At 49.8% G+C, this 24,290-nt stretch overlaps 1 protein-coding gene across 3 annotated transcripts in view; it reads right to left on the bottom strand.

Moving 5' to 3' along the window:
• Nucleotides 1–24,290, bottom strand: part of DCPS (decapping enzyme, scavenger) — a 41,473-nt gene that overhangs the window by 13,976 nt on the left and 3,207 nt on the right. The window lies entirely within an intron of this gene.

The following is a 24,290-nucleotide window of genomic DNA, read 5'->3' as shown; positions in this document are numbered from 1 at the left end:
CTCCCTGTGCCCCTGCTTCCCCATCTGTCAGCTCAGGATAATAACAGCTCGCGTCAGAGGGTTGGGAGGATTAGCAAGTCAATACCCGAGGAGCTCTTAGACCAACAACGTCTGACACATAAGCAACACTATTTAACTACTGGCTATTCTCAACCCAGGGTTACTCACCCTTGACCTTGGCACCATCAAGGCCTAGGTAATCCTTTGCTGTGGGGGCTATCCTGTGCCCTGCAGGCTATTGAGCAGCACTTCAGGCTTCCCAGATGCTAGTCAAACCCTCTCTCCAGTTGTGACAACTACAACAAATGCCGCAGATATTGCCAAATGCCCCCAGAGGGGGGGACTGCCCCCTAGTTGAGAAGCACTGTGTTCATCGCAAGGAAACCTGGTCGTTTTCCTAAAAAGACTCCGGGCTAGGGTCCTTGTCCAGCAACACCTGGTTTTGGTTAAGTCCTTTTCCCTATTTCTATTAGCATCTGCCGCAACAGCTTGAATGTAGATCCGAAAAGCAGGAAACGGTGTCTTAAAAATCAGTTGGGATGTTTCTCAAAAGACCGACATCCTCCCCGATGCCAGATTCAGATGTGTTTCCCCGGAGGAGCCCCTGAGAGGGGGCCGCCCAGCACAGGCACCGCACACTCCGGGAGATTCTCAGGCTCGCCTACACACCTCAAGACCCAGCTGAGAACCACGACCCACACACGCACGTCTGGTCTTAGGATGCAGGTGATGCTCATTCCACAGGTGAGGGACGAGGTCACAGGGACTCCAAACGTACCCGACACCACGCTGCGGGACGGGCTTGGGACGGCAGGGCAGAGGAGGGCTGGAGCCACGGTCTTCCCGCCCTGAGGTCCATGCTCTTTCCACCCCTGCCTGTGGGCCCAGCATCGCTGTGCTGCAGCCCAGCCCAGGGTGGGCGTCCAGAGATGCCATGTCAAGCACTTTCATGACTTCCAGAAGGACCAAGGGCCCATCAGATGTAGCAGGCCCACGGGCTGACACACGACTCCCCTTCCCGGCTGCGCCACCTTGGCTGTGTCATTAACCGGAGTCTCAACCTCCTCATCAGTTAAGGATGGTCATAAAACCGAGCCTACAGTGTGGCTGTAAACATTAAGGTGTTTCCTCAGAGCCACTGGAGGCGCTAAGTAAATGTCACCCCACTTCCTGGGAATCTCTGATCTGACCCTGAAAGGGAGGCACGGAGGCCTCTTCACAACCCTCGGGGCCTTTCTCACGCCCACCACCCTCTAACAGTCCAGGGGTCACAGGCCAGAAGTCAAAGATCAAGCACAAACAAGATCTCAGGAGGCAGGGGACTGCCTGAAATAGATGGGATGTCACCCCCTTGGCCCCTAGCCGTGTAGCCTGGTGGAGAAGGGCCAGATTGTGACACCCATCAGCCGGGTTCAAATCCTGACTGTGTCACCTCGGGCACCTGAGACGCCAAAGAGCAGAGGGTGGGAAGTCTCTAGAACAGCAATCCCACCTGCACCCCCACGGAAAAGTCCCCCGCGAACGTCCTCAGCTTACTCCTCTGGGTCGCCTGGGTGGGGCATGGGGACCAAGGCTGTGAGCCCTGGCGCTCCCTCCCATGGGGAGACGGGCAGGGACGACCTGGAGAAGAGCCGTGCCCCACTGGCAACGCACGCACCGCCTTGGGCTCTCAGCCCGGGACTCCCCGGCCATTCCAGGCCGGAAACCCACAGGGCCTGCAGGCGTGCCCACCTGCCAAGGCTTGCCAGAGACTGTCCAAGCTGCTGGGAAGGGGGCGAGACGGGCCCCTCGCCAGGCCGGCCCCTCCTGTCCTCTCCTGAGCAGCAGGGAAGAATGAAAAGGCCCCGTCCAACTGCTCCTTTCTGCCCAGAGGAGACCTGCCCTGCTGCGCTCTGAGCCCCAAAGAGTCATCACTCCCAGCCGGGTCTCAGTCAGACCTTCACTCCCGGCATCCAGATGGACACTGCCCCCCAGTCTCGCCCAGGCCTCCCTGCAACCCCGCTGACCGTCCTTCCCCGCGCCGTCTCAGCTCCAGCCCTAGCGACCTCCTAGTGACCTCCTCACACCTGCATTGACTCCCATCTCCAGGCCTTGAACCTGTTCCCCTGCTTCACCTGCTTAGGTCTCCGTCCAAGCACAGCACCCCTGACCTCACCACACCCTGGGGTTCGCCCTGCACGACCTGACCACGGAGGACAGCTTTCCTGCCTGATTCCCCCAGGGATGTCTGTCTACCTGTTTTACCGCATTACCCCCGGCACCCGGAAGAGAGCCGAGTATACACTAGGCACTCAGCAAATACCGAACAAACAAAAGAAAGAATCCGACCTTCTTATTTTTTGGAATCTGACCTTTTTAGACTTTAAACCCAGGAAGTGCACTTCTTATCCCAAATGGAATAATACCTCTCTGGGGGGAAAAAAAAAGTCAATATATTTCCCAATGCTAAGTTTCTCACTGGCAGCCAAAAGCAAGCTCTGGTGTTTATCCAAATGACCTGCAACTGAACTTCAGGAGGAATCTGGTCAAGAGTCAAGGCCTGATAAACACTCAAATATCGGATGAAAATATGTAGGGGACAGGATATCGACCCAGGGCCTCAAAAACAGCTCCCTTGAGATTACTCATTAATTGCAGACAGGGACACAAAGTGACCAGAGCATCATCCCTGTGAGATGAACTGACCACACAGACCTCCTGAGCTGTGCTGAGGTGCGTGCTCAGCTGCTCAGACATGTCTGACTCTTTGTGACCCCATGGACTGCAGCCCACCAGGCTCCTCTGTCTGTAAAATTTTCCAGGCAAGAATACTGGAATGGGTTGCCATTTCCTCCCCCAGAGGATCTTTCTGACCCAGAGATTAAACCCAAGTCTCCTACACTGGCAGGCAGATTCTTTACCACTGAGGTCACTTGGGAAGCCCGTGCCGTGGGGCGCCTGCCAACGTAACCTGTATCCCATTGCAAGGTGACATCACCTCCCAAACCCAGGGACACCCGATAAGACAAGTGGCTTCCCAGCTCCTCCAAGGTGTCAAAGTTAGGGCTGAGGGACTGCTCCAGATTAAAGGACACTGGAGACTGGACTGGATCGTGGACTGCGGAGGATGGGGCAGGGGAAGCTTCCTGCTTGAAAGTGGCATTGAAACAGCAGTAAGATTAATAACGGTCTCCACATCACGCAATGGTTTCGTATAAATGTGAAAGTTCCCCAAATTGACCATTTTACTCTGGTTCCTGGGAGACACACACTGACACGTTTAGCGATAAGGGGCTACCATGTCTGCAACTTACTTTTCAGTAACAGAGGTAATGGTGACAAGATATTACTGTATGTGTATGTGGCAAGAGAAAAAGGAAATGTGGCCATGTTATCAAATGGTGATTTAAACAAAAAAGCCTTTTGTTTTGCTTCACTGGGTCTTCCTTTCTAGTTGCCACGCGCGGGCCTAGTTGCCCTGCAGCATGTGGGATCTTAGTTCCCCAACCAGGGATCGAAGCTGAGTCCCCTGCACTGGAAGGCAGTTTCTTAACCACTGGACTACAGGGAAGTCCCCTGCAGAGCTTTTATTAAGGGAGTTCTTTGTACTATTTCTACAGTGCTTCTGTAAGGTTGAAAATTTTTTTCAAAATATAAATAAAAAGGTGTGGGTACCCTCTACTCCCTGGCCGCTCACCGCCAGCAGAAGTGCCAGCCACTGTTCTGAGCCCTGTGTGCCCATGAACCCACTCACTCGCCACAGCCAGCGTGAGGCGGGTCTCACTCTGGTGCCCGGGCTGCTCACAGGGAAGCTGAGGCCAGGGCTGGGCTTTGGCCTTGGCACCACGGGCCGGCCCCCGCAGGTCAGCAGACGGTGCTTCACCACCTGCCTGGCACCCTCTCTGCAAACCCCATTCAGCAAAATGACTTAAGGGGCCCCCTGCCCAGGATGAGAAGTTCCTGGCACCTCCCAGCCCAGAAGCATCTCCCAGTGGCTAAAGAAGCAACAAGGAATCTCCTGACCCTGCCCTCCTGCTGACATTCTTAAAAAACAAAAACAAACAAAAAAACTCTAAAACCCATTTCTCAAAAATGACCACAGTTTATTTAGAGAGCTTCCTTGTCAGAGCCTCCCTTCCCATCATGCTTTTTCAAACTTTGGTTTTATTTTTAGTTTTAAGGTATATCTTGCACATAAAAGTCAAACAAAGCTTGTTTTTAAATGTCTTCTGCTTCCTTCCCGAGCACCAATGTCAACTCTTTCAGCCATTTCTTTGGTCTCATACTTCCACAGTTTCAAATTACAAATATTTTTATATCTTGTTTCACTTTGATTTTTCAGTTTTATTAGTTAACCTCCCATTAGGGAAGATAAGGATTTAACTTTTTTTTTTTTTTAAACCAGCTCTCAGTCAATCCTAAAGGAAGTCAGTTCTGAATATTTATTGGAAGAACTGATACTGAAGCTGAAGCTCCAATACTTTGGCCACCTGATGGGAAGAGCCAACTCATTGGAAAAGACCCTGATGCTGGGAAAGACTGAGGGAAGGAGAAGGGGATGACAGAGGATGAGATGGTTAGCTAGCATCACTGACTCAACGGACATGAATCAGAGCAAACTCCAGGAGATGGTGGAGGACAGAGGAGCCTGGCGTGCTACAGTCCACAGGGTCACAGAGTTGGACATAACTTAGCAACTGAACAACAAGAATCAGCTCTCTACAAAGAGTGTAAGTGCACATGTATACATGCACACATGCTCTTCTCCACCCTATTTTCACAACACAATCAGATCACAATTTTGGATAAATCAGTACTCAGCATTATCAACACCATTATGATGATGTAAATGCTGTCCACTGCTGAAGAATACACCATGAGTATTCTTCCTTGCAGCACAACTTCTGGTATACAGAGTTAACATTTACTTGTTTACTTTTCTATAAACTCGTCACACAAGTTTTATCCCCACAAGGACTTCCCTTTTTATAAATGTTTCCTCTTGATGTTAAAATTCATCAGACACAAGGACAATGGTGTGTTCACAGAGCCCGTGACCCGAGCCTGCAGGTGCCCCATGCAGAGCTGTGGCCTGGGAGCTCCGAGCACTGCCATCCTGAGGGGCCCTCCCCCTTGCTGTGTTGGGTACCTGGTTTCCCGGATCCACTATCTTCCTCTTTCAGATCCTTGTCCTCATTTTGCTGAAGCAGTGCTTCTCAAGCTTAAGCGTGTATCAGGACGCCTGGGGTGGGGCATTTCTTTTTTTTAATTTTATATTTATTTTTGGCTGTGCTTGGTCTTTGCTGCTGTGTGGGCTTTTCTCTAGTTGTGGCAAATGAACACAGGCTTCAGTAGCTGCAACACGTGAGCTCAGTAGTTGAGCCTCCTGGGCTCTAGAGCACAGGCTCAGTAGTTGCGGCACACAGCCATGTGGGATCTTCCCGGACCAGGGATCGATTCTGTGTCTCCCGCACTGGCCACCAGGGAAGCCCTGCATGCCTAACAGGTGCCCAGAAGATGCTACCACTGGTCTGGGGACCATGCAACAAGAACTAAAGTACAAACTCAAGATGTGTCCAGCGATATGGCACAAGGAAGATACACTGAAATGCTTGGAACATCTGAAAAGGTCTGTATTCTACTGCCATGCTTAACAAAGAGCTCAGCTAAAGAATTCTAGGATAGCAATGACCCTCCAAGTCTGAAAGCAATCTCTGCAACCTTCCGGATTGTACTGCTGCTATTAAGAAGTCTGAGGCACTCTGATCCCAAGCCTGCGTACTGACCTGCTTTTTCCTCTCTGTCCCGTGTCCTGACTGTACTGATGGTGGTAAAGCAGGTTTATTTCCATCCATCAAGCTGGGCTAAGTGCCAGGCCTTTTCAATCTTGAAAATCATGTTCTTCAGTTCTGGAACTCATTTCTTTCTTTTTTTAATTGGAGGATAATGAATAACAATACTGTGATTAGTTTCTGCCATACATCAACATGGATCAGCCATAGGTATACATATCTGGGACCCATTTCTTCGATAAGTTTCTTCCCCACTCTCTCAAGCCCTATCTTTCTGGAACACTATTTAGATATTTAACTTCTTTGATTCGTCTTGTAGTTTTCCTTTCTCTCTCGTTTCCAGCTCTATATCTTTCTGCTCTACTGTTCAGAAAGTGTTCTTCATCTCCTGTTTTCATTTCCGCCATACTTTCAATTTCTAAGAGCATTTAAAAACTTCCTTTTTAGTAGTATTTTGTTCTTCTGCTTTTTTTTTTTCCCCCCTGCCATGATGTTTTAATCTCCATGTCTGGAAGACTTCATGACTCAGGCCTGGGCTATGTGGAAACATAATGAGCTACACTTAAATAAAGTTTCCTACCTTGAGAGTGAGTTTAACCTTGTCTAATCTTTTGCTTTCTTTGCTTTTATAATTTCTCTCTGAGATTAATGATATCTTTGAAAATTTCTTCTCCCGAATAGCTTCTATCTCCTCCAAGTCTCTTTCTTGTCCTTGGTTCCTTTTCCTTGCCTCTTCTTTTCAACTGAGGCATTACTCAAAAGTCTGGCCAACCGGCCTGTCCGCTCACTCATATTTTAGAGTGTGAAGATGCTGGAGGGAAGCTTGCTGACACAGGAGAGCTTCATGACCATCAGGCTATTCCTTTGCACATGATAGAGCCCCTGAGAGCTGAAGTCTTTTCTCTTGAGCTGCTCAGATTCCCCAGAAAATTCTTCCAATTTCACACATGGAGGTAGGGGCCTGGCAGACAGCACTGAGTGAGGAGGAAGAGAAGCAGGTGGGCAGAGGGAGGGCGGGCAGGGTTCCTCTCAGGGTTCACCGAATCTGCGGACTGCTACTTAACCATCTGCATTTCTGTGCCGCGACTCCACTGACACCAAAAATCTCTAGACCCTCCGTTTTAACCTCTCCAGCGATGACCAGTCCTGTGAAGTGGAGAAGGGATTTCAGTGGCTGTGGCTCGCATTCCCCTTGGCCGGCTCAGGTTTACCCTCCCCAACCTGCCACGCCAGTTCCTCCTCCTCCATTCGCCTCCTTGGTTTGTCTCCTCTCCCTCAAGTCTTAATGGGTTAACTTTATTTAAAGGCAAATCATTTGAAGCCCTTTTGAGTGAGTGTTTTAAAGGAAGCAGCTGGGCACCTGAACTGCCCACTTTTAACTGGAAGCCCAGGTTCCTGTCCTCTGTCTCCCTCCTCGTACTTTATTTTTTCTTCTTAGCCATTTACTGCCACTTGGCCTATTTATCTGTTCTTTATGTTCCCCGCCCTGCAGCTGCACGCACCTCAGCTCCCTGAGAGCAGAAACGCTGTTCTGTGCACTGGGTGTGCCATGCCTGAAACAGACCCGAAATGAACTGTGACACGGTCTACACAGCAGAATATATACTGTGCCAAGTTACTGTTACAAGCGTGAGTGCATGGACCACTACACGCACAGAAGTGCACACAGAGAACAGTCCAAAAAAGTCAGGACATGTTCTAAGATGTGACCGATCTCTGGGCAGTCGAGTTGAATGTAACTGTAATTTTTAAAATTAGTTTTTCAGGGTACTCATTGACAGAGGAGCCTGGCAGGCTACAGTCCGTGGGGTCACAAAGTGTTGGACACGACTGAGCAACTTTCACTTTCCATTTTCTAAAACAACTATGGATCACTTTATAACACATTTATTAAAAACATAAAAATAAGCTGCTCCTGAAAACCGAAGCCCAGAGAGGTTAAGTAAGTTACCCAAGGCCACACAGCCGGCAAGGGGTGGAGCTGAGACCTGAACCCAGCAGTCTGACTTCTCTGTGCAACAAGGCTTTCCCTGCCGCAGGGCTAGCCCTTTTCAGGCCCTTTCCTGAGAAACCTGTGGTGCCGCCACTTTCCCCAAAAAGCAGCCCTGTCAGACTGGAGAAACACGATTCGTTCCAGCCCCTCCCGGAGACACAGAAACAGCTGTCAGCAAAACCGAAGAGCTCAGCAAGGAGCCAGAGCAATGGGAGCTGCAGACTGGGAGGTCTGGGAGCACGTCGGCGTGAGCAGAGGCCGACCACGGGCTGCTGGCCACAGTGCCCCCTGGAGGGCAGGAAGTGGGGGCACACTCCCCTCCGGCGTGGGGGGGCTGTCTGAGGAGCAGCCCCCACAGGGTGTGCAGCCAGAGGCGGGGCTGGAATGGGCTCCGGACGGGAGGGTGGATGGGTGAGGATGACCCCCCTCACAACAGAGATCCATGACTCATTCAACATCCGGGGGTGGTACCAAGCGCCCCGGCACCCTCCCAGTCTGACAGCGCGGGACGGTGGGGAAGGAGGCCTGGGGCGGGGTGGTTGCAGCCCTTGTAGGACTCAGGGCAGCCGTTCTTTCTCTGTAAGGACGCTACGGCAGTGGGAAGGGTCATAGCGACGCACCCCAGGTGACGGCAGCCAGCCCTTCCACACCCGCTCTCTCTCTCCGCAGCCTGAGGAGCGGGCCGGCATGCCCATGGCTGGCACATCTTGGTGAGGGTCTCCTGAATGCCCTTCTCCGATAATTGAAGCCAGCCCTGCCACCCCGCCCAGACATGAAGGCCCAGTTGCTTTCGGAAATGGGAAGCAGGCAGGGCTCTGGGAAGGAAAGAGCAGCTGTCTTTCTTGCTCTCTGCCAGAGCGGGCTTAGCCAAATCCCCAGGAAAATGCTGCTGCACATGAAACATGAAAATGCAAACCACAGACAGTCTGCCTGCCTTCCCACACACATGTTCAGACAAGCCTGCTCTCCAGCGCGGCTGCTGGCTTCTCCACGATGAGGTCACTGCTACGGCCAGGCCTGTGATTTCGGCTCCCCCTTCATTATCGTGGGCCAGTTTCAACTTATTTGACCCAGATGTGCAGGCCCAAGGGAGCAGGGGAGAGGCAAGAGCGAAGCGTGAGAGGGGTGTGAAGCCCACCCTGCCCCTCCCTGCACAGGAGCCACGTAGAGCCTCACGGGCGATGGGCTGCGGCCCGGGCCAGCAGGGCCCCCCGATGGAGCACCCCAAGAGAAGGCCGGCAAGGGGGTCTCGCAGGACCTGCCATTTTCGTTCCTCTTCTTGGGGACTTCCCTCGGCTGGATGACGCGCTCCTCAGCCCTGGCATCATGGTGAGCAGAGAGCTGGCTGGAGGCCGCAGAGGAGGCCTGGGGCGGGGTGTGCACTGTCCCCCGCTGAGGGTGCTGGAAGTACTCAAGTGAGGCCTGAAAAGACCTCCATCCGGATCAAGGATAAACAGCGCCAAAGGGTGTGGTTGGGATCTAACTGGAAGCTCCAACCACCCCATAGCAAACATCCAAACTGCTTATTATCCGTCTCAGTGAAAAGCACAGGAGACGGGGGAAGATGCAGATGCTGATGGTAGCAAGATCCTGGCTCTGGCAGCTTCCTTCCTGCCCCTCCTCGGTCCTCCCAGGCCCGGGAGGGTCATGGGGGGGGCTCTGATGAGACCCGAAGGTCCAGGCCATAAACTCAGTGACTCTGGATGCAGCCCCAGGGGTTACATCTTCGGATATGGGGCGGCTGCAGCAGGATGGTACTCCACAAAGGTCCCTCTGAACAGAAGGGAGAGATCTGCTATCTAACGAGACAATGGAACTGCCAACCGACAGTCCTGGTTAGAGGTGCAAGACCCTTTCCCCCACAGGCAGGAAGATACCGTTCTGCAGTCCAGCAGACTAGACTATAAGGTCTATTAGACTGACTATTCAGGAGTCCCAAAATATGGCCTCAATTTTGACTTCCTGTCTAAAGGCATCACCTGGCTTCACTCTGAGAGGGGCAAAAGTGCCAAGCCTCAGGGCAGCCTGAGTGCTGATGCGAAGGGAGGAGAAGGCCACGGGCACAGGCCTTCCCGGGAGTCAGGGCTACTGGAACTCCAGGCCATCATCACGCACGGAGAAGCATGGATTTGAAGCGGGCTGCCCAGGCTGAAGTGGAGCAGCCATCCCGTGGGTAATCCACCCTCGCCCACTGGCCCTGAGAGAGCGGACTTTCTGCTGACTCGAGCCTTAAGACAGCCACAGAGTCTTGGCGTCCTGCCCCCTCTGAGAGAGAGAGGGAACAAGAACACACAGGCCTCGTGGTGGTGGCCACATTTCAGCTCAGGCTCTATTTGCTTCTAAACAGGCTCTGAACACAGTGGCTTTTCCCAGCCTCGTGGAAGCCATGAGCCTAAACACAGAACTGAACAGAGGCTTCCGCTCCAGCCTGTGGAGGGAAGAGACGGGGGCACACAAGAGGTTGCACTCATGGGCTCTCCGAGCGGAGCTGGCAGAGGGGATGAGTACAGGCCAGTCAGACAGCTGAGAGGAAGGCAGAGCCCGTTCTGGATCAAGGACTCTACTCGGGTGGCAGAGACTTCCCATCTTGAAGTTTCTGCTTGCTCTGATCCCATTGTCCCTCCAAGCCCTAGAGAGGGCCCTGGCTCGCTAGTGTTGGAAGCCCTGAAGCACCCAGGGAGAGAAGCAGAACTGTGCCATCTTTCGGTGGCCTCTACTGACCAAGAGAGACTCCTGTGGGCTCGCTCACCTTTCCCCAGCTCCATTAAAGAAGCCCCCTTTCAGGACCTGCCAGGTGTCCAGTAGCTCAGACTCTACGCTCCCAATGCAGGAGGCTCAGGTTCAGTCCCTGGTCAGGGAATTAGATCCCACATGCTGCAACCAAGAGTTTGCAAGCTGCAATTAAAGATCCTGCATGCTGCAATTAAGACCTGGTGCCGGGAAATAAATAAATATTAAAAAAAAAAAAAAGAAGCCCCTTTCTGGACTTCCCAGGTGCCCAGAGGCTAGGACTCCGTGCTCCCGATGCAGCGGGGGTGTAGGGGGTAGAGGTCCTGGGTTTGATCCCTGGTCAGGGGACTCAGTCCCATATGCCACACCTAAGAGTTTTCATGCTGCAAATAAGGCACAGCACAGCCAAACAAAATTTTTTTTCACAAAAAAGAGAAGCAGCAGCCCCATTTCAAAGCCCAGCTAATGCTAGGAGCCCACTCTGCTGCTCTGTCCACATTGTTGGCCCCACCTGCCTCCCCGACTCCAAGTGTGGGAGGCGCTGCCTCTGCACGGTCCACCCCATCCCAGAGGCACCCCTCCATGGCCACCTGCTCCTCACCAGCATCTCCCAGGTACGTCGCTGTAGGCAGGTATAAAGAACCTCCAGAGTTTGGAGTGAGTGTATTTGGGAGTACACAGCACTTGTTGATGAACTGACAAGCATTCAGGCTGTGAAGTAAAGACACAGCCAGAGGCCCCAGTTCCACCTCATCTTTTGGGTTGATTTATTTTTAAAAATAATTTTTACTATCGTTTGCCCATACCATGCGGCATGTGGGATCTTTGTTTCCCAACCAGGAACTGAACCCACAACTCCTGCAGTGGAAATGCAGAGTCTTAACCACTGGACCACCAGAGACGTCCCCAGGCTAAACTTTTGCTCTGCTTCTTTGTTTGGTTTGTCTGGGGAAGAGGTTAATGTCCTAAACAATCTCTATCAGAACATCACAGGATTATAGTCTCAAATGATTCAGAAGTCTAGCCCCCAATCCTTTTCATTGAAGTAATCACCAGTAATAGGTAAGGTGCTCATTATTCCAGCCTTTTGATGGATGAATGTAGATATTCATGTAGAATAAATGTAGACATTTAATGAATGTAGATGTATATGAACGTATCTACATAAAGGTGCTTTTCTAGCACAAGAGGGAGGACCCTTTATGTTACCTGTGACCTCAGAACCCTCCCTCGTTAGTCCAGGCAGATCATCTTCCTCTGTTGTAACAATCAGTACGCACATACCTCATCTTATTAACCCCTTCATACACACAGGGCCATTTAGGTTATTTTTGCTCTTACTTTTCATTTTTTATATCACAAACAATGTTACAATAGACACCCTGGCCCGCTCTTTCTGATATGCACAAATGACTGCCTAAGTCAGACCCCTGGAGGCAGAAATGCTAGGTCAGAGGGACCCAGGTTTCACAATCTTACGGATCTGGCCATGTCTAGCCAATACCCCGCCCACCGTGCAGGAGCACTGAGGACACTCTGCGTGCAAGAGAGTTCGGGAGAAACAAGGTGCCTGTCTCAGCTCACCAACACTAGCTCCACTGGCTGTGGCCTCAATGGGGTAACGTCTCTGTGGTCTAAGCCCCACCCGGCACACGGACACATGTGAGGAAGGCCCCCATTTCCTATTTAATAGTGATTCTCGGAACATTTCAAAAACCCACTGCAATGCAGTGATGAAATACAAATAGGAACAAACCCATAAGAGGGAACGTGAAGGGGCAAGCAGCAGAAAACAAGAGACCGCGATTCATTTCCCAAGGTTAGGAAGTGGAAGGCAGGGTGTGAGTGGATGAGGACCGCAGGGGAGGAAGCTGTAGCCTGGACCACAGGGCCACAGGCAGCGCATCGCCAGCCTCCCCACGTGAACCAGGAAGAGGATGTGGGCTCTGAACAAGCAGGGACAGAGGGCAGGACAGGAAACAGAGCTGGAAACCAGGACCAACTAAGGGCCCCTCTAGGGACTTCCCTGGTGGCCCAGGGGTTAAGACTCCATGCTCCCAATGCAAGGGCACCTGACTTTGACCCCTGGTCAGGGAACTAGATCCCACAGACCACAAATAAGGATCCCATATGCCTCAATGAAGATCCCACAGGCCACAGCAGACACTTGGTACAGCTAAGTAAATGAATATTTCTTTAAAAAGAAAAATAATAAAGAGCCCCTCTAGAGAAGAGCTGTACCAACTAGCTTCATCCATGGCCTACTTCCATCATGGGGGCAGGCAGTTAATGCAGGGGAAAACAGAGGATTGTGCTCCAAAGATATTAACCCTTGGACTGGAACAGGGGTAATTCTTAAAGAATGTGGAAAATTTAAAGAGATGGGAATACCAGACCACCTTATTTGCCTCCTGAGAAACCGGCATTCAGGTCAAGAGGCAACAGTTAGAACCAGACATGGAACAACAGACTGGTTCCAAATTGGGAAAGGTATACGTCAAGGTGTATATTGTCACCCCGGTTATTTAACTTATAGGCAGAGTACATCATGCTAAATGCCTGGCTGGATGAAGCACAAGCTGGAATCAAGAATGCCAGGAGAAACATCAATAACCTCAGACATGCAGATGACACCACCCTTATGGCAGAAATTAAAGAGGAACTAAAGAGCCTCTTGATGAAAATGAAAGAGGAGAGTGAAAAAGCTGGCTGAAAACTCAACATTCAAAAAAACTAAGATCATGGCATCTGGTCCCAACACTTCATGGCAAACAGATGGGGAAACAATGGAAACAGTGACAGACTTTATTTTCTTGGGCTCCAAAATCACTGCAGATGGTGACTGCAGGCATGAAATTAAAAGATGCTTGCTCCTTGGAATAAAAGCTATGACAAACCTAGACAGGATATTAAAAACCAGAGATACTATTTTAGCGACAAAGGTCCATATAGTCAAAGCTATGGTTTTTCCAGTCATGAAAGGATGTGACAGTTGGACCATAAAGAAAGCTGAGAGCCGAATAATTGATGCTTTTGAACGGTGGTGTTGGAGAAGACTCTTGAGAGTCCCTTGAAATGCAAGGAGATCAAACCAGTCAATCCTAAAGGAAATCAGTCCTGAATATTCATTGGAAGGACTGATGCTGAAATTGAAGCTCCAATACTTCGGTCACCTGATGCGAAGAACTGACTCACTGGAAAAGACCCTGATGCTAGGAAAGATTGAAGGCAGGAGGAGAAGGGGATGCCAGAGGATGAGATGGTTGGATGGTATCACCGACTCTTTGGACATGACTTTAAGGGAAGCCTGGCGTGTTGCAGTCCATGGTGTCGCAAAGACTCGGACACGACTGAGCAACTGAACTGACTGGAGCAGGAGCAGACGAACTCTCTGTACAAAGTGTGACAGTCAATTTGTGGGGCATTGCTGGTTACATACAGCCTCTGTGGCACATTCTTCTTAGTTTTCTATTTTTTTTTTTAAACTAACCCTTTAAAAATATAAATACCACACTTATCTCACAGGCCTCACAAAAGGAAGCAGGCCAGATGTGGTCCATGAGCCACCGTGGACTAGAGAGTACATAGGCTCCAGACTGGGCTGGTACCTCCAAACTCAGGCAAGGCCAGCCAGCAAGCCCTGCTCTCTGTCTATACAGCTAGCCGTCCAAGAGAGACCTGTGGGGGCAACAGACCTAACTCAGTTTGCTAGACTATCAGCCTGGTTCTTCATTTTTAAACACAAATGAACCGGGACTTTCCTGGCAGCCCAGTGGATAGGACTCTGCGCTTCTGCTGCTGAGGGCCCAGGTTCAATCCCTACTGGGGGAACTAAGATCCCACGAGCTGTACTGCATGGCCGAAAAAAAATTTTAAACTTAAAAAAAATAATAAACATAACTGAACTAACATTCACCAGGCACTAAGGGAAAGCCAGCCGTCTGAAAAAGAATGACCAAAATAAACAACCAGAACCAGATCCCAGAGGAAACGGGATCATTTAAGGGTCAGGAGATAATTTTTAAAACAATTCTAATTAGTGTGTCCGAGAATGTCAACCCAATTTGGCTTCTGTGAAGCAAGAGCAAGATGCTATGAAAATGAAATAATCAGAGGACCAGAGGGAGAAAAATTAAAAAATGAGGCTCCCAAATGAAAACCTTTACTAGGAAGTCTGGAGGACAATGTTAAGACCGTCCACGAGACTCCAGAAAGGAAAGACGTACATGGGGGCAGGGACAGGACAGAACCAGCACACAGGACCAATCCAGGACGTCTAACCACTAACAGGATTTCAAGGAAGAGGAAATACAGGAAACGCAGAGGAGGAAATTACCAAAGAAATGACAGGGAAAAATGTTCAGAGTGAAAGGCTGACATAACACTTTAAACTGAAAGGGTCCAAAAGCACCCAGCAGCGAATGAAAAAAAAAAGTCTCACCGAAACACAGCCTTACAAAACCCCGGTACGCTAAAGACAGAGGACATCCTATACACTTCCAAAGAAGGAAACTAATAAAGCAAAACAAAACAGGAAAATCCAACAAGAAAAAAATGAAGTTCACTATAGAGAAATGAGAATTAAACTGGTGTTAGATATCTTACTGGGCTTCCCTGGTGGCTCAGTGGTAAAGAATCCACCTGCCAATGCAGGAGACACGGGTTCAATCCTTGGGTGGAAAAGATCCCCTGAAGGAGGGCGTGGCAACCCACTCCATTATTCTTGCCTGGAAAATCCCACGGAGAGGAGCCTGGTGGGCAACAATCCATGGGGTATCCTATTAGCAATGATGGATGCTATAAGACAAGAGATTAACGCATCTGATGTTTGCAGGGGAAATAAATTCAAATACTGTACTCAGTCGAATCATCAATTAAAAGTGAGGGCAAAACAAAAGACTCAAAAGTTTTCCTCCCATTTATTCTTTCTGAGAAAGTACTTCAGAATGCATTTTCTAAAAAAGAACAAAATAATATAATTTGCAGCAACATGAATGGACCTAGAAATTACCATATTGAGTGAAGTAAGTCACAGATGACATCAGTTATATGTGGAATCTTAAAAAAGGATACAAATGAACTTACCTACAAAACAGAAATAGAGTCACAGATGTAGGGAACAAACAAACCAGGGGGTGAGGGTAGGGGGGATAAACTGGAAGACCAGGGCTGACATATACACACCACCAGATAGAGAGATAACCACTAAGGACCTTCTGTGCAGTACCGGGGACTCTACTGACATATACACACCACCAGATAGAGAGAGAACCACTAAGGACCTGCTGTGCAGTACCGGGGACTCTACTGACATATACACACCACCAGATAGAGAGATAACCACTAAGGACCTGCTGTGCAGTACCGGGGACTCTACTGACATATACACACCACCAGATAGAGAGATAACCACTGCAGTACCGGGGACTCTACTGACATATACACACCACCAGATAGAGAGAGAACCACTAAGGACCTGCTGTGCAGTACCGGGGACTCTACTGACATATACACACCACCAGATAGAGAGATAACCACTAAGGACCTGCTGTGCAGTACCGGGGACTCTACTGACATATACACACCACCAGATAGAGAGATAACCACTAAGGACCTGCTGTGCAGTACCGGGGACTCTACTGACATATACACACCACCAGATAGAGAGAGAACCACTAAGGACCTGCTGTGCAGTACCGGGGACTCTACTGACATATACACACCACCAGATAGAGAGAGAACCACTAAGGACCTGCTGTGCAGTACCGGGGACTCTACTGACATATACACACCACCAGATAGAGAGATAACCACTAAGGACCTGCTGTGCAGTACCGGGGACTCTACTGACATATACACACCACCAGATAGAGAGATAACCACTAAGGACCTGCTGTGCAGTACCGGGGACTCTACTTCACACTCTGTAATGACCACACGGGAAAAGAATCTAAAAACGAGTGGAGATCCGGATACGGACAACTGATTTCACTCTGCTGTACGCCTGAAACTAACACAACAGTGTAGATCAGCTACACTCCCCCCAAAACAATTTTTTTTTAAGTAAACAAGGACTGCACTTCAGCTAAACCAGAGTAAAACAAAAATGAAAAAGACACAGCACCCAGAAGACAGACACTGGCTCTAACCCAGGGAAGCTGTGGAGGCAAGTCTGTTATGAGTCTGAGGCATGCCTCAAGAACTAGGTCTCCAGACTGAAGCCAGGAAAAAGCGTTCCAGAAACAAAACTTCCAGAAAGAAAAAAGGAAATACCATTCAACAGATTATTAAATTAAATGGCTAGGTACTTTCAAAAACAGAGTACAGATCCTCCTCACCTTACGATGGGGTTACATGCAGATAAAGCCATCATAAGTTGAAAACGCATTTGCAACACCTAACCTACCGAGCATCGTGCTCAGTCTAGCTTACCCCAAACATGCTCAGAACAGTTATCTTAGCCTACAGCTGGGCACCACCATCTACCACAGAGTCTGTTTTATTATAAAGTGTCACAAATCTCACATAAATGAATACTATGAAAATGAAAGTGTTAGTCGCTCAGTCGTGTCCGACTCTTTGCGACCCCATGGACTATAGGCCCCCAGGCTCCTCTATCCATGGGATTTTCCAGGCAAGAATACTGGAGTGGGTTGCCATTTCCTTCTGCATGTAGCTTGCTGGGCTTCTCTATCTGTGGAATTCTTCAGGTAAGAATACTGGAGAGGGTAGCCATTTCTCTCTCCAGGGTATCTTCCCCATCCACGGATGGAATCCAGGTCTCCCACATTGTAGGCAGATTCTTTACTGTCTGAGCCACCAGGGAAGCCCAACTGAATACTATACTGAAAGTTAAAAACCGGATGGTTTTAAGTGGTTTGCCTCCATGTCTCGGGATTGCCTGGAAAATACAAGTACAGCTGACAGAGAAGCTGACAGACAGCAAAGGATAGAAGTGCCGGGAAGGGAAGGGAAGGCTTTTCGATATTTCCCCTGACAGAGTGATACAACTTAGAGTATGTGGAAGTGAAAGTCACTCAGTTGTGTCTGACTCTTTGTGACATGGACTATATACAGTCCATGGAACTCTCCAGGCCAGAATACTGCAGTGGGTAGCCTTTCCCTTCTCCAGGGGATCTTCCCAACCCAGGGATAAACCCAGGTCTCCCACATTGGAGGCGAACTCTTTACCAGCTGAGCCACCAGGGAAGCCCAAGAATACTGGAGTGGGCAGCCAATCTGTTCTCCAGGGGAACTTCCCAACCCAGGAATCGAACTGGGGTCTCCTGCATTACAGGAGGATTCTTTACCAGCTGAGCTACCAGGGAAGCCCAGAGTATGTGGAATAAGGACTAAAGATTTCAGTACATTTAGGATTCCAAAGGCAATTAAAAAACAACAACAACTTGAAAATAATAATGTAAATATCAAAAACTGGGAGAAGGAGGGAGAGGGGTGAGGAAAATATAAAGAAGGCTTCCATCTTCCACCACGGGAAACCAATAATGTCAAAATCTGATAAATCAAGGAAGAGCTGCATAAGCATATTGTTCAATTATGTGTCTGGAAGAAACCACTAGAAGCACTAAATCCCAGAAATTGTCTTAATGGTAGTCACTTCTGGAAGGCAGAACCAGGGTGGGGGAGAGTGGTATTAGAGCCTGTCTATCCAGATAAGCCTCAGCGCCATTTGATTATCTGACCATGTGACTGCGTGACTTTGTTAAATGCCCCAGCCTACTCCTGAAGTTCTTATTTAGTAGGTCCAAACTCTGCATTCGAAATTCGAAATTCTGATGACCTGTGCTACTTTAACAACCGTCTGTGCTAAGTCGCTTCAGTCGTGTCTGACTCTTTGCGACCCCATGGACTACAGCCCTCCAGGCTCCTCTGTCCATGGGATTCTCCAGGCAAGAATACTGGAGTAGGTTGCCATTTTCTTCTCCAGGGGATCTTCCCAGGGATCAAACCCACATCTCTACGTCTCCTGCATTGGCAGGCAGGTTCTTTACCACTAGCGCCACCCAGGAAGCCCCGAGGTGCTTTAAGAACCACATGAATAATATCTCCTCTGTGTTCTATTCAAAGCTGAGAAATGATGGTTCTCCAAGCTCCTGTGACATAGAAGCCCCCTGATGTGGACTTTGATTCAGAGAAACTGAATCTCAGAGCAATTCCGTGACCTGGCCTGGAGGTGCCCACTGGCCCTGAGCCTGGGCTATTTCTCGTACTGATGAGGCTGGCGCCCTTCCACACCCTGCTCCGGACTGGCCAGCCGAGACCTGTCTGGCCAGGCTTCCTCCGCGGGTCATTATTCAGACAGCACTTGTCCTTTGGCTCAGCTGGGCTGGGAGGGCCGCCAAGGACACCCGAAGGGATGGGTGAGAGGCCAGTGCCAGTCTGTGCTGGAGTGGACCCACGGAGCCTGGTGCCAGCTCTGTCCTCCTGGCAGGAGGACCACATGCGATCCCCCTCTGCCTGCCTGCATCGGCCCCGAGTGGGCACCGCACACCACAGGGCTCCCTCGTCCGCAGGAGAAGAAGGGGAGCAGAACCGGAAGTCTACTGGTGCCCCAAACTGGGAGAGAGGAAGGGGCCTTAGTCAAACACTTTGACTTTCAGCAAGAGTGACTAGAAACCAAACTGGAGAACGAGGGGAGAGGCCTATAATGTAGCAGGGTATATTGTCAGTTTCTCTAAGGGCCTGCCAGCTTTTAATTTTTAATTGGGAAATATACAGCACATATTAACATGTGTATATACACATATACAAATACTTCATGTTCACATATATGTATACATATACACATACATATACATTTGATGTTGTTCAGTCACGCTAAGTGGTGTCCAACTCTGTGACCCCATGGATTACAGCACGCCAGGCTTCCCTGTTCTTCACTATCTCCTGGAGTTTGCTCAAACTCATGTCCATTGAGTCTACCTAACCATCTCTTTCTCTGTTGTCCCCTTCTCCTCCTGCCCTCAATCTTCCCCAGCATTAGGGTCTTTTCCAGTGAGTCAACTCTTTGCATCAGGTGGCCAAAGAACTGGAGTTTCAGCTTCATCATCAGTCCTTCCAATGAATATTCAGGGTTGCTATCCTTTAGGATTGACTGGTTTGATCTCTTTGTAGTCCAAGGGACTCTCAAGAGTCTCCTCCAGCACCACAATTTGAGAATATCAATTCTTCGGGGCTCAACCTTCTTTACAGTCCAACTCTCATATGTACAGATGTTAAGAGTTATTCAGTCCCTAAGTACACCAATATTTAATATATGTATATGTCCATAAATCTATATTCCATTTAAAGACCTAAAGGAACATCCGCTTATGGAGCACACAGCCCTAGAAACAAATAATACCTGAACTCTGCATCACCCCCAACAGGGATAATCATTTGCTGAATTAGGGGTTGATCATTTCTTTTTTTATCTTCCTAGTTTCATGAGGCCTGTGTGCATTCCTAAGCAGTGTATTGTTTCGTTCTGCTTGTTTTTCAACCTTATCTAATCGGAATCTTGCAACTCATTCTTTCTGTCTTGCCCTCTGGGTGGCAGGGGGAATGGGGGCGCTGGAGGTGGGTGGGGGTGGAGGGGTGGAGGTGGCGGGGTGGTTGCGGCGGGGAAGTCATCCTTCAGGAAGAGTGTATGTAGCCGCAGCTCCTCAGTGTTCACTGGATGGAGAAGTCGTCCATGCAGGATTTACTTACAGACTCTATTGTCAGTTGCTATCTGGACTATTTCTAGTTTTCTTCTATGCTGCCTGGAAAACTCTTCCAGGAGTGGTTGGCCTTTTAACGTGCTCCTTCTCCAGAGCCTGGGTTTTGCCTCTGCACAGGGCACAGGAGGAACACCAGGCCAGTAGCTAAGAGTTCCTGGGGCTTCCCAGGTAGAGCCAGTTGTAAAGAATCCGCCCACCAGTACAAGAGATGCAAGAGACACAGGTTCAATCCCTGGGTCGGGAAGATCGCCTGGAGGAGGAAATGGCAACCCACTCCAGTATTCTTGCCTGGGAAATCCCATGAACAGAGGAGTCTGGTGGACTACAGTCCACGGGGTTGCAAAGAGTTGGACACGACTGAGCACACAGGCTAGAGTTCTGGGAGTTCCCTACAGCCACGAGATGATGCGATTCCCGGGATCCCTCTCTCCGTGGCCCGGCCTCCCTCACTCACAGAAGCCTTTTGCCCTGAACCTGAGATCCCCGCCCCTGCTCTAACAGCAGAAAAACAATGGCCTTCTTTGAGGCGGTCCGGATTTCTGAGTCACACCCCTCTCCCTACTGTCTGCCCCTTCTTCCCCAGGTAAGGAAACACAGCTCTCAATGAAAGGGCTCCATTGACCAGCCATGCGTGCGAGAGCGTGAGAGCAAGAGCAGGAGGGGACCCCGCCTCTACCTGCCTGGACCCAGCCACCTGGCCCGCTCGGTCCTCACACTGGCCACATGGCCACGGGGGAACAAAGGAAACACACCCGTGGTCAGAGCCAGGCATTTCTCCATATGTTACATATATTGCTCCACTTAAGGCTCATGTAATTTTAGAGGTGGGAAAATAACAATAAAAGATGACAAACATTTGTGAATACACACCATATGCCACTGTGCTAAAGGCTTTATATACCTTATCCCAGTGAGTCATAAACCACAATAGTGGTGATTAAATTAACTTGGAGGTTAAGACCAGTATTTAAAAAAAAAAAAGGAAACAGACGAGACTGGAATAAAGATGAGTATACTAGAGCATGTCGCACGATGTAAAGGTGTTGCTTTGTGAGCTTTTTCTTTCCCTTCAATTCACGGATATTTATTTCCCTGGGCTGGGTCAAAATGTAAAATTTATCCTCTCACTGTGGGTAGAGGTTAAAAAACTTTACAATGCCCCTTCCTGTCTTATCCTGACGTAGGTTCAGGTGCTAACCTAATTTAACAAGAAAATAACTGCAGCGACTTCCTCAGCCTCATCTCGGTTCACACACCTTGGTCAGCACCCACCCACCAGGCTCCTGAAACAGCGGCTTCCCCGCCCCTTCCTCTTTCCTCCCCCAGTGCTGTGGCCTCAGCCCAGAACATTCTCCCCGCCCCCTCACCAGCTCTCTGCACAGCTGGTTCCTTTCCATCGCTCCGGCCCCAGCGTGGGGGTCATGTCCGCAGAGTTCCTGGCCTGCGGCCCGAGCAGCCCCTTTCCTGTTCTTGGGTCATGTGGACGTGCGTCTCCTGGTTGCTGTCTGCCTTCCCCGTGTGAGCCCAAAGGAGACACTATCCGAGGTCCTCGCGGACGCACCTGGCACCGGGCACACAGTTGTGGTTGAGTCGCTGAGTCGTGTCCAACTCTTTGTGACCCGTGGACCGCAGCACGCCAGGCTTCCCTGACCTTCACTACCTCCCGGGATTTGCTCACATTCATGTCCGTTAAGTTGGTGATGCCATCCGACCATCTCATCCTCACCCCCTTCTCCTTTTGCCTTCAATCTTTCCCAGCACAGGGGTCTTTTCTAATAAGTCAGCTCTTCATGTCACATGGCCAACAACTTCCCAATTTGTTGGATGAATACAGACACTCTCAGGTCCTCGTGTTGGTAAAGAGCAAAGCCAGGGTCCCATCCTGGGTGTGCCTGAGCCCTTGACCCCTGCACTACACAGGAAAACTCAGACACAGCACCTACTGGCCCTGGCCCCATCACGGGGAAGTCTGGGCGCTTGGCTGGGTGGGGCTCCGACCCCCAGTGCTCTCCTAGGGCAACAGGGTGTGTGTGGTGGGGTGGGGAGGGGGGACACGGTGGGCTCTTGTGGTCAGCTGAGAACCTGGAAGAGATAAGCGAGGAAACAGCAAATCCTGAGGCTAGAAGAAACTGGCCAAAGAATGGAGAAATACCAGAAAAGATCATGCGGGCGGTCAAAGATCATGCGGGTGGCCAGCTCAGAAATAAGCTGGTGACTAGGTCACACAGAGTCGGACATGACTGAAGTGACTTGGCGGCAGCAGCAGGATTCAAGAGGTGGGGCTAAAAAGCCAGAGGACCAAGGCCAGAGGAGCGGTCCACAGGAACACTGTGGCCTTGCTGCCCCCTGGTGGCTGTGGAATGCTTGGCCCCCAGAGGGGGAAAAAAAGGGTGGGCTGGCCTGTGGGATCCACTCTTCAGAGGTCATTTACTGAGGGTTTGGTGTAGGCCTGGTTGCTGGGGGCTGGAAATGAGGCTGACATGGCTCCAACTGACAAGGACCGCTGTTCCCTACATCCAGGCAGTGACCCCACTCTGACAGGATTATTCCCCCTTTTCAAGTAACTTCGGGGAGCCACCTCCCTCAAACGGGCCTCAGAGGGCACAGATGGTATGTCACTCATCTCTGGAGCCCCAGCACCAGGACAGGGCCTGGCACATCAGAACAGTCATAGCGGCTACTATTTCACAAGTGCTAAGTGCCTCCACGGCAGAAAGTGAAGAGGAACTAAAAAGCCTCTTGGTGAAAGTGAAAGAGGAGAGTGAAAAAGTTGGCTTAAAGCTCAACATTCAGAAAACTAAGATCATGGCATCTGGTCCCATCATTTCATGGAAAATAGATGGGGAAACAGTGGAAACAGTGTCAGACTTTATTTTTTGGGGCTCCAAAATCACTGCAAATGGTGACTGCGGCCATGAAATTAAAAGACTCCTTGGAAGGAAAGTTATGACCAACCTAGATAGCATATTAAAAAGCAGAGATATGACTTCGCCAACAAAGGTCCATCTAGTCAAGGCTATGGTTTTTCCAGTGGTCATGTATGGATGTGAGAGTTGGACTGTGAAGAAGGCTGAGTGCCGAAGAACTGATGCTTTTGAACTGTGCTGCTGGAGAAGACTCTTGCGAGTCCCTTGGCAAGGAGATCCAACCAGTGTATCCTAAAGGAGACCAGTCCTGGGTGTTCACTGGAAGGACTGATGGTGAGGCTGAAACTCCAATACTTTGGCCACCTCATGCGAAGAGTTGACTCATTGGAAAAGATCCTGATGCTGGGAGGGATTGGGGGCAGGAGGAGAAGGGGACGAAAGAGGATGAGATGGCTGGATGGCATCACCGACTCGATGCATGTGAGTTTGGGTGAACTCCAGGAGCTGGTGATGGACAGGGAGGCCTGGCGTGCTGCAATTCATGGCGTCGCAAAGAGTCCGACACAACTGAGTGACTGAACTGAACTGAACTGATGAAAGGTTTGCTTGTCTCACATCAAGTGTTCACATATATTTCCGAAGGACAATAACAGCACCCTTTCTTGGGGGTACAGAAAACACTACGCCTATCCAAAAGACTGTGGCAGGATATCTGTAAAGCCAAGCTGTTCCTAAATGTTAGAGGGCAAAAAAAGAAAGCTATTAGAAGACTGCCCTGTGCTGCAAAGCAGATTCCAGGATTTCCTGGTTGGAAGGAACCTTCAAGGTCAACCAGCCTCCCTCATGTTTTCCACAAAGCTGCCTCCTGAATCTAATCATGGAAAGGAAAAGAGCTCACAGCATGACTAGCTTTTGGCATGGAATATTCTTCCTCTTTTTGTTCAGTCACTAAGTCATGCCGGACTCTTTGTGACCCTGTGGACTGCAGCACATCAGGCTCCTCTATCCTCCACCATCTCCCAGAATTTGCTCAAATTTATGTCCATTGAGTTGGTGATGCGATCTCACCATCTCATCCTCTGTCACCCCCTTCTCCTTTTACCTTCAATCTTTCCCAGTGTCAGGGTCTTTTAGAATGAATCAGTTCTTCTTCTTAACAAATTAAAAAGTATTAATACTTATGATCAAAACCAAATCTCTGGGACTT

This window comes from Bos mutus, chromosome 29 (assembly GCF_027580195.1).
Source record: "Bos mutus isolate GX-2022 chromosome 29, NWIPB_WYAK_1.1, whole genome shotgun sequence".
Taxonomy (NCBI): Eukaryota; Metazoa; Chordata; class Mammalia; order Artiodactyla; family Bovidae; genus Bos; species Bos mutus.
Note: the sequence above shows the minus strand (reverse complement) of the source record. Positions and strands in the feature narration are given on the sequence as shown.